We start from the raw sequence: 19343 nt of genomic DNA, 5'->3' as shown, positions 1-19343 counted from the left end.
GCGAGTGTAATTAGTAACAGCGTCGAACGGACTTAAAAAATGGTGCTCCTTAAGTCTGCGCGCACCTCTCGACAGAAAAGTCAAACCTGAACAAAACTTGCAAGCTACAGACATCCTATTCTAAAACTATCTCGATTATACATATGTATATACACAGAATGCTGGATATATTTATTGTATTTCTTGATTACTAAACGAAAATCACCTCGTCATTTATATATATATACATATATACCACTTTTATTATTAGCACTAAGGGGATATACTATCGTCTAACTATTTCTTCTAATCGTAAACGGCTCGTCACTTAAATTACCTAATAAATTAGCCGTGTCTCGCGTATCGATCACGTCGCCACGAGAATTGCAGGTCGAATGCAATGAATAATCTCAGTGTTCCTCGTTTCTCGAGGCATTCCAGACGATCTGTAGGGGATAATGATTTATCTACGCGACATAGAGATCAGACCAATCGTATCGAGAATGAAAACAAGTAGCATCGTCCACGTTTGACTTCTCTGCTCGAGAACAGATCCAAAAAAAAGCCACGCGACGAAGCAGACGTTTTTTGAAAGTACGTCCCGTTCGAAACGGGTGGATCACGTTTCGAGCATATCATCGCGAGCGTATAGCGAGGAATTGTGATCCTGTAGGCGATAAATTAGCCAAATAAACGAAGAGGGGATACCTTTTGGGTTACACGAATGAAATAAGCGGAGTAGAACGCGAGAATAATTCCAGTCTGTGGGTTTATCCTCGTTGATCCGTCTCGTCCATCGGTGTCGTAGATGTCTAGCTGCTACAAGATCGTTACCAATGAATGAGAGATATTAAAGAAAAAAATTTTAAATGGTAAAAAAAAGCGTAAAAAAAAAGAATAAAAAAGACAAATATATATATATATATATAAATAATTATTCCGCGATAGTCTCGTTCTGGCGTCGATTCATCGAACGAACTGTTTCACCGTTTCAAGAACGACGAATACAAAAAAAAATGTTCACGTTGATACGTTTCGATTGTGCTTTCACGAGAGTGAAAGGTCAATCGTTATTTATCGCGCGTTTTTCATTCGATCCTCTGTGCTACCTCTCTTCTGTCATTTCTTTAATTCGTCGTTCGTGAAATTTGGTATTATTTCCATAGTCTTGTCGTTGGGGGATTTTTTCGCGCGTCCCAACGCGTTATTCTCTTCGATTAGCGGTTAAATATCGTTCCAACGCACACTTTTCACGCGTCGGTTCCTCTCCACGAGCGTGAATGGCGTTCTGAATGAGCAACGAACATCTTTACGCGTGAAAATTGGTAAATACAGACTGAGAGGTGAAGATAAAAAAGGAATTAACGATTCGAGCACTGATTGAACCATCAGATTTAATTACTCCACGATTCTACGTTCGTTTCTTAGGGTTGCATTGCATTTCTACAGTTTTATACAATGTCCGCTGTAAACCATAACATATCACGCGTTTCAGAAAACCAAGAAGAGATTTCTTCGCGATGGAAATTAAATGAAGAAACCGTGGAAGGGAATTGTTCGTGCGTAAAGATGCTCAGAATAGACCAGAGAAAGAAAGAATGAGTGTAAAAAGGCAATGAAGTTTCTCCAGCGAGCTCTGTTACTATTTTTCTAACGATTACGAGCTATGGTTCGTAGCCCAGCTGTGTAATTAGATAACTCTAACTTTCCTCATTGTTAACATTACGTCGCGCTTTTTTCCTGCGCTGCTCGTTCGTCCTTTTCTTTTTTCTAACCGCGATTGCGTAATCTATCATTCCAGTAAAAACCACGTTACTTCCGTACACTTTGCTACCGTTTCCGGTTAGCTACGAGGCTGTTACGATTGTAAAGCTGTTGTGCAGGGTGTTCCATGAAATATTGGTCGATTCGATCGTCGCGCGTCGCACTGGTGATTTATTTATTTTTCACATGTTTCTATTTTGTCGTATGGAATCGCAGAGTATTGTTTTGGAACATTCTGAAATGAGAATTGTGTGTTAAACTCTTTGAAACTTACTCGAAAATTGACTGGTACGAATATTGTTTTCTTCTTTCTATTTTTTTTTTTAAGTAATTAGTGAAAAATTGTGAAGATTGTGGACATAGTATAATATTTTTTGGAACAGTCTGAGACGAGAAGGATTACGTTTTTATCCGTCACAAAGACTAACAATTCGTTTCTGAATACATTATTCTTACTAAAAGCTTGAAAATTGCCAAGAAATAAAACAAGAAAAATTGAAGATAGCAAGAATAAACAAGAAAATAGTTTAGAAAATATAAAAATAGCGGTCGTATTGGTTTTATAAAGGAAACATACCAGCAAATAATATTCTTCTTACATTTTATTCAGATTTCTAGTTTTTATAGTGAATGGTAATTTTTTATTTTACACGACGAGTATACACGTCGAACGCAGTTAATTGATTAATTCTGCCCCAACGCTGCAGGGACGCGCAAAGGACACGCTCGCGGGCGTTTCTTTATTATTCCCCTCGCACCTTCGAGTTTGCATGCTCCAATTTCTCTCTTCGTGTTTTATGGATCTTCATTCAAGTGTTTTTTAGCCGTTAAGAGGAACGCACGAGCGAGAGAGAGAGAGAGAGAGAGAGAGAGAGATACCTGAAAAAAGAGAGGCGGAGGAAGAACGTGAATCAGATTTGCAGGAAATTACGCGAGGGCGCAGTGTTTTTATTTTATCCACGGATCGAGAATTCTGGATCGGTGTTTTTTTTAATGAATCGAGTCTTGTTCGAGTCTTTTTAGAGAATTAACTGTGTATTACTTTATTCGACTGTCTTTGATACTCGCAATTAAATTTTCAAATTCCACTCGCCTCTTGTCGAGTGTTCTTCTCTTCCTTTTTGCAATCACAAAATTCGTGCAGTCACTCGAAAGTGCTGTCTAATTAGAGAAAGTCTATTACACCATGATTATCAAAGAGATAGCGTGGTTAAAATTGTGGGATACTCGAATTGGTACGCGTGACTCGTCAAACAGAATAATCAATTATTCGTTAATTAAAAGATTGCATAATTTTATTGAATACTCGAATCGTCAAACACAAATTCAATTATTAATAAAAAAAAATTATATAATTTTGTGAGATATTTGAATGGTCAAACAGATGTCCAATAACTCATCAAAAAAAGATTATCTAATTTTTGAAAATTTCTATAGAGCTGCGTCCAGTCTTGATTTTTATTTTTTCGAAGCCCAGACGATTGGAACGCCGATCCAGAGATGGCGGATCCATCGACAACGCTCCGCACACACGTCTATCTACTTCCTAATCGATAGAGGAAACGATCGTTAAACTTTAAGATAATTAGATAGAATTAAAAATGCAATTGTGATTCGATCGAGCGAGAATCGAGGTTTTACGTGATGCGAGGAGAGTCCGGACCAAGTCCAGATCTGGTGATCGTACAAAAAGAAATCAATCAGAGAGAGAATCGATCGAACTCGAGTGGAGAGCATAGAAGGCGACGCGATGAGATAATAAGAGACAACAATGTATGATCTGTATATACCCATTATTCTTATTATTACTATTCTAAATATGTTCGACTGTTGTTTAGATCGAATTCTGGAACTTGGTCGGGGTTCTCAGTGTTCCCGTGAACAATGTACTTACGACAAAAGGTGATAAGAGTCGTTATTATATTCATAAAATTAAAAATAAACAAAGCTTTTAATATCCGACATTATTTCGATTAGATCGCCTGTAGGACTCTTTTATCCATCCTTCGAGCTTACTCGAGCTGCTACAATCGCAGATATCCTTGTTTTATTAAAGTCGAAAGTGTTTCTGCAAGCTTTTTTGGACATTTAAAAGAGGTAAATGTGTTTCTAAATTTGTTTGTTTTTGAAGTACAAAGTGATTGTATTTGTCATTTATTTTATGAGTAGTTTAAGTTCATTTTTGGTAAGAAGATATATTATTTATTTAATAATTACTGTTATTTGAATAAGAATTGCAAATTTAACTCCCTTAGATACATTTTTAGGTAAAAATTAATAGAAATTTAAAATAATTTAATAGAAAGTTTAGAAATAAGCGTAAAATCTTTTTATTTTACGCTTTATTACTCTTCTTAGATATTTTTCGTAGACCAAAAGAGAAAAAAATGGTAACATTAAATGCAAACATGTTTTATTCAACTTTTATATATTTATCGAACTCTAAACCATTGCGTTAGCAAAGTATACGATACGTTTCTTTATTTAATCGTGCGTTTATCAGCAACAAAACGTTAAACAAGCTTCTTGTTGCGCGTATTTTGGAAATTGCCGGTGAAATTTCGTGAAACAGGAAGCAAAAGAAGGAAACGAAGCACGGCTCGAGTGAACCTCGAGGAACGCTGTCAGGAATGGTGAAAGTGAAACGAAGTTGCCTGTCCCAGGACCCGCAACACGCTGTCTCACATTTGCATTTTTCGTTTCCGGTTTAAAAATACCTGTCGAGGCAGCGTGACGCATTCTGGTAACAGCCGCTGACACAATTACCTTTGTCGCCATCGCTCGAATGCTGAACCTGGAGGATTCGACCCGATTCGTCGACCTCACATAAATGCAAAGAGAAAGAAAAACGCAAACAACAGAGTTTCTTTTATTTAACGGGTGAAATGGAAAATGGCAAAATTGGCACTGTGTTTACGTGTATTTTTACATAATACTGATTTATTTATTGCAGCAATTTCAAAATCTCAAATCACTTCAAAATGTGATTATTAATAAATTCACTAAAAATAAAAATTTGAAAAAACCTCTGAACTGCAAAGGGTTAATGAAATATTAATTTCTTGATTACTTATTAATAATTATTAACTATTATTTCATTATATATGAATAATTATAATTATTTCATTATATATTAATAATCACTATTAATTATTATTTCAGTTAACAGTTTTCATTGCAAAACGAACGAGAATTACTTAAAATATCAAGTAACGAAAATGTCGAAGAACTAAGTGTTGTTTACATAAGTTACGACTGGTATGTACACTTGGAGACGCTGAAGACCTTTCAAACCAGTTTCTTCAATGATCACGGAGGATCCTTCGTTCACAGGAAGAAGAGTCCGTCGCAGCTGACAATGGGTGTCCTAGACCTTGCACGAGGGTGAAAGTCGAGGTCGAACATCGACTCGTGAATTCGGGTTTCATCGATCCACTTGTCCAAGGATAGACATTCGTCCTCACTAAAAAAGTCTAGATAAATTATTCTGTTCATTGAAACACAATTCATTCATTTTTTCAATTTTACATGATGTGGTGCTAAAAAAAAAACAAACAATTAAGCTTAAAAATGGCTTAAGAAAAAGAATTATTTACACAACGATCCTTCTGCCACGTGGCACTGCAATTAACATTATTACCAAGTATCAGAACTAATTGGTCATATATTCAACAGCCAGATACATTTAAAACCGATTCCAGTATCCAAACAGATCTTGTAACAACTTCCAGCCACAATTTTCATATCGAACGTTACGCAACAGTGTTTTTCACCAGCGTATCGAAATCGTCGAGCGTCTCGTTTGCAACAGTTTGTGCAGACTCGAAGGGAACTTTCACGTGAAGCGAGGAAATATTTCGCAGGGACCACTCGCACGATTTATTTCCTCCACCATTTGTTCTTTTTCTCGTTTCGCTCATTTTCAGACACGTTGGCCCTGTTCGAACCACCGAGATCGCTCGTGCAGACCGATGGAAAGTTACGAGAGCCACTGCTCGGTTGGTCGGTCCAGTTTTCACGATTCCACCAGCCGGATTCGACGGACAGGTCGCGTCGCGACAGAAATCGGCCACCACGTCCCATTCCACTTGGCGATCTGACCTCGTAATCGTGGTTTTCTAAATCGTTCGCAGTCATCTGATGCGTTGATCTTGACTGAACGCATTTTATCTTCTTTGGTTTGGTTTCTGATGAAGGGTTTGCCATTCTGAATGGCACTGAGCGGTGGAAAACGCATTTTATCTTCTCTGTTTTCTACTGCCAAATCTTTGTTTTAGTTTCTGACGAAGGTTTGCCATTCTGAATGGCGCTGAGCGATAGAGAACGTTAGTTTTGGTCGCATCTGGTGTTTCTTGGGGTTGTTTCGATGTTTGACGCTTTTAGAATGGCTTTGGAATTTTTTTCTCCCTGTTTTTGGTTGTCACGTGTGTTGACACTCGTTTATGTTTTATACAAATTATAAACGACTATTAAAATTGATGAAAACTTTTAATTATTTATCTATTTGGATTCTTTAATAGATGTATTATTAATATTCTGAAGGAAAAAAAATAATTGCGTGATTTGTATTTGTTATTCATATTTTGGAATATGTAGGAGAAGTGATGGTTCTGTAGTTTTCTTGGGCTGCACGTTATTGGTTCTTAGGTGTTTGTAAGGGTGTGATGATTAGAATATTAATATTGTTTGATTAAATATTAATATTAGACTATTAATCACTTAAAAAAACTTATGCAATTTTCTCTATCTTCTGAGTATTGTACGATTAATTACACTAAGATTTTGATCATTTCAGTAATGCTAGACAAAAAGTAATTAAAAGCAATTTATTTTTATGAGTATTATTTACATATACAACCCTAATTTTTCATAATTACCATGCATTTCAATTGAACGATCAACCGATAAAATCATCTGTCTATTATTATTGCAACTTATTGAAATTTTTATCGTCCTCGAACGCGTTAACAGCGTCCCGTTTCCCTCGTTCCATAATGGCGCGAAGTTTCGTTTTTCAATAATTCCATGGTTACAGAATGGACGAGGCACCTTCTCGCCTGCTCATTGTTCGCACATCACATTTGCATACAAAGTGGGCTCTCTGACCGCGAACCCTTGCGTTTCCACCTTTTAACTCTTTAAGGCACGGAACTTTGGATGCAAGATTCTCATTCGAAGCCTAGTAAATAATAATTACAGATCGTTCGAATAGCATCCCACTAAAATACACCTCGAACAGGCATTTACCAAATTCCAATAATGTAGAACGCTTTCGATGACTGGACGATCAGCAGTTCGCCTTATCGCGGGTTCCAGCTCGTTGTTAACGAAACGGGAGTCGGATCGGGGTCAGGGTCGATGGCGAAAGTTCTCTGATAGCTTCCGTGGGACGGTCCACGGGTCCCTTCGCCCGTTGGAACGCGCGTACCGCTTCGCTGGACAAAAGTGAACTTTCCAACCGGAATTCGGACCGCTAGAAACGATACGTGGGTGTGTTTCGTGAGACACATTCGATCGTGACGCGATACTATCGCGATTTAAACGATTGAGCGAACGAGAGAAAACGAGGATGCGTCTGACTTGAGTTAAGATTAAAAACATTAAATTTTATTTGTTGAAATATAGCCAAAAGCAAAGGAAGGTTTAGCCAGGGTCGCTAATTTCTTAAAACGATGATCGTCGATCCGTTTTCTGCTTTGTCGTAAGGCGCGTTTATATTTTAAATTAAATTCGAAAAAGTTTCGCGTTCATAACATTGATATAACTAGCTTCAACGATTATTCGCGTTGAAAATAATTTAAACAGCCGTTACGTTCGATGTCGCATTTATAATACGTGGGAGCGTTAAAAATTCAAGGTGGGTCCTCGACGCAGACATAATACGTTCACGAATCCGTCCACGGTGTAATCAAATATTATTCAATGGGATCAGACGTGACTGACATGCGAATGGAACGTTTCAACATGCGCGCGTGCATTAGGCTGTTCGCGGCTCGAATTGAATAATGTTTTCAATGCAGAGTAATCGCCACGTGACTCGAACTTTAACGCGATTCATATTTACATTCTGGCGTACGTTTTAAAAATAAACAAAGCTTCTAATATTTCATTTTGTCCATCCATAGAATTTAGTCCAGCTGTTTTAGTAACTTGAAAGATTTCCAATGTGTTTCTCGCCTGGTCTCGAAATCAATACAAACTTCTGGCAACAAAGTTGAACGACGTGTGTGGAGAAGGGCAAAAGGGGCTGTTCGTTCGTAACAATCACGAGCGAGCATCAGAGATTGGACGCAAACAAAAGTTTAATGAAAACCCATCAGTCAGCTGGCTTCGTGGACCAACTAACTTTTTGTAAATGCTAATTGAACAATTTCGATTTTCTTCAGACTTCAAATGGAAATTGTTGCGTCACATAGAGAATCAATCTTGGCGACAATGAATTGTGTTTTTTTTCTTTTCTAATTGAGAAGGACTTGTATTTTTGGTTTTTGCAATTTGGAGAAAAGGGTGGATGATGTTTAAGACCACATAGAAATATTTTTTTTTTTATATAATATAATTGACATTTGTGTGTTGTACTTTTAGATATTTTATTGTGAAATTTTTGAAGCTATTGGAACTTAAAATTATTCCATGATTTAGAGAAGAAATTTATATATGGTTGGACAATACTAACTATTAGTTTCTTTTTGCAGGTTCGCCAGTGGTCTCCATGTCACTCGAGGGAACGAAATGTGCGGAACAGCACGAAGAAAATGGGCGGTAATATAAACGCGCGCGTTATTTCGCTTACTTTCTATCACGTGTCGTTGTTGCGTGCGAACGAACGCCGTTGTAATTGTGCAACACTCGTAAAGGCGTGGATGATGTCGCGCAGCGACAAGTCCCGTGCGTTTCGATAAAAGAAACCGCAAAAGTAGATCAGTTTTTTCTTCACGATACTTTCGTCTGGGACACCTTGCGCCACGTGACGTATTCAAGGTTTTTTTTTAATTACATTTAAGTAATCGTTGAACAATTAAATTTGTAAAGACTCTTGCGAGTCGAAGAACTGGAATGTCCAAGGCATTTTTTTTTTCATCGATATCTCTTCAATTTTGCATAAAAAATAAGTAGAAACTAGAAAAATTATGGTTAAAGTATGGTTACGTTAATTTTATAATTGCCACACGAGTTATGTTCCTACAATTAAATATTTTAATAAAAACCAATAAAACATTGACCAAAAGTAGACTTAAATCACGACCATTAAATTTGTTTGCCAAAAGAAATTCCTCGCAGATGTTTCTGCCAGCAGCAAATTAGCCGTGGAATTGGTAAACCGTTCATTAAGCCGGTCATACTCGAAAGGATCCGCGCCGCCACCGAGGATGCCCATCGAGCTCGAGGAAGATTTACCCTGACCCACTTCCGGTCAAGTTCATTGCTCATCCGCGGCACGTTGGCCTCAGCTCGCGCGCGTGCCTCTTCCTCGTTCCTTCTCTGCTGGCATCTGCCAACCTGCCACCTTCTGCCACGATCTCTGCGAAGTCAACAGCCGATTATGTCAACTCCGTTCGCGCCACGACTGTTCCTCGACATCGCGCGGAAAACGCACGCGAGTGCCGTTCGTTCGCGTGACGAACGCTCCTGCTTGGTAAAATGTACGTTTTTTCTGTTCTTTTTTAGTCGATTTTGAAGAGATAGACATGGAATACCTGCGTGTATTACTCTTTTCTATTTTTTGGCTCCCTTTTTTCTTTTAAAGGTGGGGTTATTCGTGTTACGACGCGGTGAAAGTCCGCTCGAGCACTTGGGAATGGCTTCTGTCCTGTTCTAAGCGGCTATTATTCTTTTCTATGGAATTCTTTTCGTATGAAGTTTAGATGGTGTCTTTCTGCAACTATTTTTGTGGTTTGCTGCAACCTTTTCTTAAAATTGCTTTTGGTTTACACTAACTTCTCATTCTTATCTTCTCATACTAAAAAAAATAATATTTGTTTCAGATGACAGGAATTTTTTGTGGAAAATTTGGAAAACCTGAATGCTAGCCGAGAGAAGCGTCAAGAAATTTAGAAAGTGTCTTTCACCATGACTCACGCGAGTTGTCCCATTCACGCTTCGCCCAAAGAATCGAAGTGTGTACAGTAAAACCTATTTTTGTGCGATCCTTTTTTATACGATTTTGTTTTTGTGCGATTTTATTTTTATTTTATGGTATATGAATCTCAATGGCGTTGGCACCAGTTTAATGTTTAATCTTTAAAGTCGTTTATTATATGCAAGTATTAGTAAAATTTGCAAATATTTTTTTGTACCATTTCCTTTATGCGGTCCCAATCCACCGCACAAAAACAGGTTTTACTGTATCCGAATTTCATGCGTGAAATAACAAATATTAAAATTAAATTAAATTTCATTGGTGAAATAACAAACGTTCGTCGTTGCGAAGGCAAACAAAGAGTCAGCAAAACCGAGCGAGCCAAACGGAAACGATCCGCTCCTCCGGTTTGGTATGTGGAGCAGACCAAGCCGCGTTTCATTCCTCGCGATTTGACGGCACATCGACCAAGAGAGCAACGAACGTAACCATCGTTTCAGACTAAACGAGAAACGATTAAAGCATACGAACGGCCGTTTAAACGCGAGAACACCGAGCCACGTCGTTTCTCGCTGATTTCTCGTCGCGTTAATTATTTCAGACGATCTTGATGGACGAACGCGGTTTTATCTTCGATCGAGCGAAGGCTTTTCGACGTGTCCAGAGAACGATTAACCTCTTGGCTATTGTGGGTGCATTTGCGTAATTTAGTTTGGTTTTCTGACACGGAAGGCGTGACAGAAATACCTTCTGGTGTTCAAGTTTGCTTTGGTATCTGATGTTGAAGTCAGGTTTTTGGAGTAGCTAGTTGGTTTGTTATATTGGCTTATTATTGGTTTATTATACAGTATTAGTTCTTGAATTTCACCCTTTTGCAAATTATATTCACTCTTCTACAAATTAAATTCATTTTTTTACAAATCAAGTGCCTGTACTTAAGCATTTCATTTAAAAGAAAAGAACACCACACTTTTATAATTAAAAAAATCCTCTTAATTTTAGGTATATCATTTTTTAAGTAGAAGCGCTTGGTTTGTAAAAGGACGAATTTCATTTGAAAACAGTTGCAAAAAGATTAATTTGTTTTACAAAATAGTGAACTTGATATGCAAAGGAATGAAATTAAATCACGAATACTATAATCTCGATATCTCGATCAGATAATTACTGTTGGCGTTGCACAATTAACAGTTACACGTTCACCACTGACGTCATTCAGGGGCGTTTCAGAAAAAAAAAAAAGAAGGCTAGCTGTTCCTCGCGAATTTCACCTCCCAGCGGGAGTTGCTCGTAATTTCATCTCGCTTCTGAGTGTTTCCCTAAAGTAGTCGTAAATTGCGTCCCACTTCTTTCTCGTGCTGTCGAGCAAGGTCGCGTTAACGAAGAAAATGGAACCTCTGCTGTGGCGCGTGGAGGTCCTTCATGGACGAAGACAAAGGGCGTGCGAGTTGCTCGAATCTGCAGAAAATGATTATCTAACAAAAATTGTTAGACTTGTTAATTCATTCACAATTTTCATATTGAAATCTTTAAATCAGAAGGTACTAAATTCCAAAACAATCTTGAATTACCTAATTGCCAAGCATTCGCGTCACAAATCTACCTTCTAATCGTATTAACTCCCAACGCAACTCGAACGAAGCAACAAAAAAAAAAAAATATGGCGTCCCTCCACATGGTACACGGAAGCGATACGAACGAGACCAACCGCGTCCCCTTCTAGTCGTAATAGAAAGCCTTCGACATGGTCGCGCGAAGGTATCAAATATCCAAGATTAACCTTCTCTCGCAGCCTTCCCTCTTAATGTTTTACTTCAATAGCTATTAACTTATCAGAAACCCAAAAAATACCCAATCAAAGGTATTTGAACCCCTACCAAAAGGTAGCAACCACCACCATCTCAGAATCAAAGCACCTCGCGGATTAGCTCACTGCTCACTGCTATACAAGTGTACATTTTGTAAATTAAAGCAGTGTCAAATTATACCAAGGCCAACTAAGGCAACTAAACATATCGAGTTGGATTTATTGAAAACTCTTTCTTTTCTTGGCACCCATCAACCAGCAGTAGTAGTCAAAAATCTACCAGCAAAAAGTCGTACGAGATATTCCACCTGAGCAAGCAAACGAGGAGAAATTAACGACGCAACATCATGTATGCGTCCATAGACCTCTAAGGGCTAAACGATGGTGAGGACAATGGATTTTCCAGCTGGTGACAACGTCCTGTCCGCTCGAGGATCGATTTAGGTGAAAGCACGATGGAATGCCAGCCCCTTCGTGTATTTTTTGTTTTGTTTTTATCGTAATTACGTTAATAATCAGGCTTCGTATCGGTTGGTTGCTTTCTTTGTCTTGACTACTCCTTTATTTCGTCACGTTGATTAGGTTGTTTGTAATTGTGGTTGGGGAAAGGAAGAGATGGACGTGGAGAAGAATTCGCTGGGTGCAATCGTGGAGAAAGGAACGTTTTACGTTGAGAGGATGAAGAGGGGAATGGAATCGATATGGTGATCTAATGGTCAGTGAAAATGTTAGCAGAGTTGGTGAAATGATGGTAGTGGTGATGAAGGAAATGGGACTTGAAAACTGGGAATAGAGAAGAAAATAGTGAAGATGTTAGAAATAAAAATAGACAAAGAAGAAGACGACGAAGAATAGCAAAAGTAGATAAAACAAATTTAAAGACTTCTCACGTTAAACCACGTTTCCTCCAGCAAAGGACCATTCTCGAGAAACGAACCGATTAATTTCGTTTTCTGCGAGCATCTCGAAAGTAATATCAGCGCATGTGATCGCAGTGCTTAAGGGAAACCAAACGATTAACTTCCGCGAGGTTGATCAGTTTACCTTCTAAGTGGGTGGAATAAAATTACACCCTGTAAACGTGGACGAAAATTAAGTTAGAATCTTACAATCACGTACTGCTACACCAAACGTTGTCCAACAACGTAATTACATTGTTATCTGAAGTGGATCGCATTATTGCCGCGTACAAAGCCGCTCTGATATGGATCTGAGTGTTCAAACTATGCATTTGGTCTGCAAACCTAATTTAAATCCAAAAACACAATAGCAAAAATTAAACTTATGTAATAATCTTCATATATGTTAATCATTTTTCAAAAGGATAAAAGATGAAGCTTACAATTTTCTGATTCTCAAGAAGAGAGAGGAAAATCGCATACAAAACCAAAGAATATGCAAACCCCGCGTTTAGTCCGCAAACCTAATTTAAATTCAATGAAACACAGCAGAAAAAAATTAAACATATGTACCAATAACATCACATATGTTAACTCTCAGTTACATAAATTTCGATAACAAATTGGTAAAAAATATGTTACACGTAACTTGCTCTACTTACAAATGAATCTCGCTACAAAAAAAAAAATAATTTATCGCATTTCATAACTATTTCTGTTTAAGAATTACATACATGTGCTCACAGTCTTCAATATCGTCTACTCAAATTACCGTAGAATATGGAGAATGCAGCAGAAAGGATTAATCATTTTTCAGGAGACCAAAACGTGAACCTGAAAACTGAATATCGATGAAAATCTGGAGGCAACGTGAACTTTGCTGAACGTAAATGCACCTACGAACAGATCTCGAGTATCTAGGCCTGTATCTTTCCCTTTCACCGGTGCCACGTAGAAAAATGCGATTTAGAGCTTGGTGCGCTCGCCATTCTATGTATGCGTCTTTATTCCGCCGTGAACCGTGGCAGTTTTCCACGCATCGATACCGCCACCTATGCACGGCTCTCCAGAATCCTTGAGAACGAGCTTAGAACCGAAATCTCGCTTGCTGGGAGTCGTTTGGGCTTTTTATCTGCTCTCGAAACTGTTTCGTACTTTGGCCAGAATTTCTATGGTAAAGTGAATAGACCATACTGAAGACATTATACAATTCTCAAGCAGGAATAGTCGTGAAATGCTTTAAATAAAATTCTATTATTTATTTCGTTCTTGGGACAGAATTTCTATGGTAAATTGAATAGACGATACTGAAGATTGTGAGTATTACGTATAAAATTCTCAAACAGAAATAGTCATGAAATGCTTTAAATAAAATTTTATTATTTATTTCGTAGTTGGGTTACAATGAAACCACGAAAGCATTCTTTGAACACGTACCACGCGCGTTCCAAGTTTCTAATTAGAGAATAAGGATTTGCATAAGAAAGTTGAACGCTCGAATTATGCTACAATTTTGTAGAATAAAAAAGAGGTGGAATTCGTAACAACGTGGCGATTTGGGCGATGCGAGTGTGACGTTTAGAGAACAGAAAGTGAACGTAACGATGAATAAATCCGTGGACGGGTAACTGCTGTAGAGATTGATTTAGAAGTGAATAACAGGAGTCGTTAGCTGGAGACTATGTCCTTGAATTCTACGAGCTCCCTTCCTACTCCATGGAAAATCGCATTCCACTTGTTTCGCTGGTTGGAGTGCAAATGGTTATTGAATGTTTTTTGTCGAAGAGAATGCGTAAATAATAAGAAGGATATTAACGGTTTGTGTGAGTTTTTGTGTGAACGGCGCGTTCTTGATCCACCATGGTTTAAATAGCCATCCCTGTGTGGTGGGGATCAGAATACACCCACAGTAACCCCTGCTTGTCGTAAGAGGCGACTAATAGGGGCTAGAAAGGGTTAACAAAGTTCTATAGCTGAACGAAATAGAAATACAGTCGTATATTGAGATTCGTAGAGCAAAGATCAGTTTTAGTCACATTCTGATAATTTCTGTTACATTCAATTGGACTTACGTTTCACTGCAACCCTGAACATGTCCGCACAGTCAAGAAGAGAGTTGGAAAGTATTCGACAAATAAATGAAGTGAATTCGGGTGAAGAAGATTCAAGACCAGAAGATGATCAACGTGAGAGTCAAAGTGATCTTCCAGACAACAAGGAAACACAGGAATGATAATTTTTTAAGAAAAATCAAAGTTTATTTCGTAAGAGGTCAAATGACTTTCCATGGTAAGATTAGGTATAAAAAAATGCTGGTACGTTTAGTGTTAAAACGTTTGTAGACTAATTACCCCTTCAGCCTGAGATTTCCCTTTCCTTAGCTGGATGCAACGCTCATCGTGGCGGCGTTACGAAACACACGAGACAATGCGATGGACGACAGGTTATCGCTTGACGTTCAACGAAAGGGGGCAGACTTTTCAGCGGGTCGAACCGTTCAAGTACGTGGGAGCTGGATGACTCTGGTGCAGTGTAATCATCATCGCTGCGTGTATCCGGGCATTGAATTCGGAGGACTCGAACGAGGCCGAGGAGAATCCTCCTCATTGTCTATCCTCGTTCGAATTTCGCAAGACGAGCGAGTGGGATCGCGCGGATCCGATCACCATCGAGGAACGATCAAACGTCTAATCGATTCCTAGGAGATAACTCGTTACGTTTCGCAACGTTTTCATTGGAGCGCTTATGCGGAGCTTCGTTGCTCGCGTTCTTCTTGAGAGGAGAGGAGAGTGTAAGAGATGTGTAAGGAGTGTTTGAAAGTTGTTTTTTATTTATCTTAGATTGCAGATTTTTGATTTAAACGGGTTTCTTTGGGTTTCCTTTGAGTTTCTAATAATCTTTGTTTTTGTGGCTTTGTTTGGGCTTTCTTTGGGTTTCTGTCACTATCACAATTTAATTAAATTCACAAATTTCTGTATAGGCACAAAGTGTTTAAAAACACCTTAAAAGTTTTTAGAAAACTAGTTAAATGTCAAATATTTCTCTCGAATTATTCTGATTGCCAGATTTTCGCAGACTACGAAGAATCATTGGAATCACAATTCAGAAATTTACAAATTTTTGTGTAAATAAGCGTACACAGGAAACGCTTAGAAAACAAGTTAGAGATCAAACGATAGATTAACACAGTCCTCTGCAACAGCTGTCCAACGAGGTGATCTTGGGTGTGCCACAATTCCACTTAATCAACTAAATATCCTTGTTATAACGTTGTTGTAGAATTCAAGCAGCCTTATACAAAAAAAGAAGTAAATAACTGCATACACAAAGCTATTTTAATTTTTATCTGATAAAAACAATCATTCAAGTTTCTATATAAACCTATTTAAATTCCATAAACAAATATCTGCATAGACCTACATAGAGCTATTTTATTATATCTATTAATTACTGTAATTTATATATTTTCAAGGTTTTTCCTTGCGTCATGCCACAGAATTATCGAAGAAACATTATTATACGATATTATAGAAGATGAAAAATTGCAGAGCACTGGATTAACAGACCACCCAATAGAATACATAATATCCTTCAATTATCGTAGCTGTACGATGTCCTCATCATCGAACCATCGCGTTCACGTGGATAACAGAATCAGTGAACAGCAGTTTCCTTGGTGAACGTAAAAGTTCTGCTATTAATTTAATAACAGCAATGATACTCAGCGACGAACGATGCAGTAATGCAACAGACGATATCGTGCACCGTTATGTAACCCTTCTGTCGATGTTCATTGATTTGTGGATCGATGGACTGTCATTGTCGATCAGCATTCGATAAAAGGCGTCCGTCGCGCGACAGTTTCCCTTCCTGGGACTCGTAACATGGAAGAACCGCGAGCTAGCCAAGTGAGTGACCCACGGTTCCTATCGAAACGGTTGCGTAAGTCCCCGCCATCGTATGCGATCTAAACGCGCCGCCTCTCACTTCTGTCGATCCTGTTTCGTTCCAATGCGAACCTCGTGTTCTCTGAAATGCCGCTTGTAATTTAATGCGAGGTCTGGATCGAAGGTATGCGAGTTTGTTGTCTGCGATGAGGTGTTGGGGGTGGATTGGACTTGCTTCGCTGTGATTTGGAATATTAAGTTTTAGGTATACTGTAAAATGTTCTCTTTTCTATTTTTGAGATTTCTATGGGTGATAAATAATAATATAAATAACAATAAACCAGCAGCAGCAAACACTGGAATTAAGCAACAAAAAGGAGTGTTAAAATCCTAGTTAAGGTCCAAGTTTAATTACAGAGAGAGAAAGGAAGAGAGAAAGAGCCATGAAATTTTTCCAGCAAAGAGAAATATTGTTAATGGCGCGTTCTTAATCCACCATGGTTTAAATAGCCATCCCTGTGTGGTGGGGATCAGAATACACCCACAGTAACCCCTGCTTGTCGTAAGAGGCGACTAATAGGGGCTAGAAAGGGTTAACAAAGATTTAGAAAAGAGTTACACATTTTTCTCACTGCATACTCGCACTTGGCACACATTTTCCATTTAACATCCTTGCTTACATTATTCTTCTTCTGTACTAAGTATGATAGAGGAAAGGAAAAATGTAAATGTAGGAAAAGTATTGTTTAAAATGATAACAAGAGAGTAAGTTTTTCGTTAAATAAAATAATGTGCCATTTATTGACCTTAAACAATTCAATAGAAAATATGAAATTGTAAATGTTAGTTAGAAACATTGAGTGATCTCCAGTTGATCGAATTCGAGGCGTAGAAACGTTCGTCGAACTTCTAGAGCAGAAAAGAAAACCATCGACAGACACCGTGTCCGCGAGCGGTGTGGTCGATGGAAACTTTACGCTCGGTTATTAATTTCTAATTACCCGCGAGAACGCCGTCGTAAAGTCCTGATCTGTGGCTCGAGTATCTGGGAACGAATATCGAGGAAGCGATCTCGGTCACCTTTTTCACGATAATCCTGCCATTTTGGCGAACAGATTAGTTATTTTATCCGTTAAGAGCTCTGTTAAATGTAATCGTTATTCGATAATAATTAGATAATAATAATTAAAGAAATAGAAAATTAAACAAAATACAAGAACCCAGAATTTAATTAGAAAAATTTAATCAGTATAATATGAAGAGGATACTGTTTTAATTTCTGTTAAATATAATCCTTATTTAATACTAATTAGATAATACTATTCTAAGAAATACAGATTTAAGAAGAATACAAAAACCCAAAATTAAATTAGAAAAATGGAACTAATACATGAAAGCAACAAAAAATAATATTAAACATTGCTAGTTTCAATACAAAGAGGACAATCATTTAATTTCTGCTTGCGATTAGAACGATATTAATTCCAGGAAGCGTCAGAGCCCAAGAAATCCGACATTCCTTCCAACTTTCGATCGCGCGAAATTTGCAAACCGTTTTCCTCGCGTTTTCTCATCACGATACGTTTAATTAACAGAATGTAACGGCTCGCGGACACTTTCGCCGTGAGTCGTTTTCCTCTTTTTTATTCTAACTTTCGAGCACGCGAGAATTGACAAATCGACGAGCATCGCGCGGTTGGTACGTGCCTTCCTGATCTAGGCGAACGAAAGATGGACGACGCTTCGTGACCCATTCGATCGCACGTTTCATCGACGCGTGGAATCGAGTTCGTTTGCGCAAAGGTGAACAACTGCTGAGACCATCCAGCGTTCGTTTTCTGTGCATCTTGCGTGCGATTAACGTCTTTAAAAGGGACTCTTTACCTTCTTCTTAAGCAAACGATGCAACGTCCCCTTAACCAGTCAACTGCGGAATTTAGTTTCAGAAATCGTCTACAAAGCACGTAATTAAAATCAAGCAATGACGAGAATACGCGTCGAGCGCAGGGAAATACTCTTATTTTACATTTCACGAGAGAAGTGAAACGAGGAAGGCTTTTATATTTTTATTTGACAAGAATTATACTCACCAATCACAACAAAATAAAGTTTAGGTTCGTTTATACAGGTCGAACGCAGTTAACTGGTTAAAGCTTGGTTCTGGAGCTCTCTGGTGGACTTAAAAGTTGAGAATTCTCTGCTGTTACTTCATTGGGGTTCGTCGTTACGTAGACACAACGTGTCGACTTGAAGTTCATATTGGTTGATCAATTGAGACAGGTTTTACTTGGGTTAATTATATAGTTAATGGGCCAGTGTTGGTTTCAGGTGATAATTAATATATCGACATTTTTGGGTTTTTAAGAGAATGATGTATCGAGTAGTACTGATGATGATTGGTAGCACTGTTAACTAGAAGTATTGAAGTTAATGGTTTGCAAGTTATTTAAGAGTAGAGAAGGAAAATTTGGTTTATTGAGGGATTATGCAGTATTAAGTCTTTGGTTACTGTTGGTAGGCTTAGAAGTATAGCGCTTGTAATATCGTGGGCGTTTGGAAAATCAAAGCTTGGAAAATTTGGTTTTGGAAAATCTGTGCTTGTGATGTTGTGGACGCTGGAAGGCTTAAGTTTGGAAAATCTGCAATTGGAAAAATTGCGCTTATGATATTGTGGGCGTTGGGAAGCCTGCATTTGGAAAATCTGGGCTTGGAAAACTTTCGCTTGGAAAACTCTCGCCTAAATAACCTACACTCAGATCCCTCGCATTTAAGATACCATAAACGCCTGCAAAACTTACGCTTGAAATACCAACAACACTCACCGCCCCTTCAGAAAAATATCCCCCTCTCAAGGCTCTGACCAACTACTTCCATCTGCAAATCCAACCCAAGCATATTCTCCATCGTTCCACACCACCAACCTCCAA

The sequence above is a fragment of the Xylocopa sonorina genome, chromosome 17, assembly GCF_050948175.1.
Source record: "Xylocopa sonorina isolate GNS202 chromosome 17, iyXylSono1_principal, whole genome shotgun sequence".
Classification (NCBI taxonomy): Eukaryota; Metazoa; Arthropoda; class Insecta; order Hymenoptera; family Apidae; genus Xylocopa; species Xylocopa sonorina.
The sequence above is the reverse complement of the archived record's forward strand: the minus strand, read 5'-3'. Positions refer to the sequence as shown.